This window comes from Palaemon carinicauda, chromosome 9 (assembly GCF_036898095.1).
Source record: "Palaemon carinicauda isolate YSFRI2023 chromosome 9, ASM3689809v2, whole genome shotgun sequence".
Lineage (NCBI taxonomy): Eukaryota > Metazoa > Arthropoda > Malacostraca > Decapoda > Palaemonidae > Palaemon > Palaemon carinicauda.
Window position 1 is genome coordinate 115,077,614 of NC_090733.1, and position 1,294 is coordinate 115,078,907.

Genomic DNA, 1,294 nt, shown 5'->3' on the forward strand with positions numbered 1-1,294 from the left:
GTTTCACATGTAACTGATTAGATTTATAAATACGACAGCTATTTTGGACGCTCGTATAAATTATGTAAAATCTCCTTCAGGTAAAAATACGAAGTTTAATAAGTTGTCCGTCCTGAGATATAGCGAGCTAACCATCTTCAAAATAGTACTGTAATTTTTATTCTTCGGTCATTCGATTTTAATAACATTCTAAGTAATTATTTTTGTTCGAAGAGAACCTTCGTTACGTTCGTCTTGATTTTGTTCACAAACAGCGGTATCACCAATGTAGGAATTAATGAATTTTCAAATAAATCTTAACTGTTAACTATTATAATGGTCCTTGAACTTATATTTCTTCTATCCGTTGAATTGTTTCTAATAAAGAATTGTTATAATTTTCGTGTAAATTCAAACCTTCATCCATGCGTCGTTTTCTCTACTTGTAATAGTTTCCCATCAATATTAGTTTTCTTTTAAATGGTGATCTTTATGAACAGAAAACTTAAGATTTAAGTAATTCTATATTAAAGTAACAAATGCCATAATACTTTGAAATTCTCTCTCTCTCTCTCTCTCTCTCTCTCTCTCTCTCTCTCTCTCTCTCTCTCTCTCTCTCTCTCTCTCTCTCCCCACAAATTGTCCAACAAGAGACCAAAGCTCGAAACTACCAAAACATCGAATTGGATGACAACCATCACAACATAGCCTACCACCCGAAATCTCAAAGAATTTTGGAAGGGACAAGAGCTCAACAACCCGAAACTGTGCTATAATTACTCTTTAATCTGTTTTAATCCGAAGTGTTTATAGCAATACCTGACTTTTATATTTATAATAACTTTCGACCAATTCCACAAATGATGGACAAAAGCTATAATGTTTACTGTGTATTTTACAAAAATACACACTTCTCTACTCTTCTTATATCATTGTGGAATATTTTCAGCATAATAAGGAAGTACAACAGAGAGAGAGAGAGAGAGAGAGAGAGAGAGAGAGAGAGAGAGAGAGAGAGAGAGAGAGAGAGAGAGATTAAAAATATATGTTCATAAAAGTTTTCTCTCTTTTGATGACAATATACTTACCTCTAGCACCTAAACCTCTAGACAGTTTGGGAGAGCCTGAATTTGATCTAGCATATCACGCCAGTAAAACTTGATTAGTTTCCGACACATCCAGACAAATACATATGTACAATAGATAGCGCACAGCGTGTCGATCAATGTGCATAGCTTTATAGGGTATGGTTGTTGAGAAAACTCTTCTGGATAGACTCTCTGCGTTAGGGGAAATGGCTTTTGATCCTCTTTAC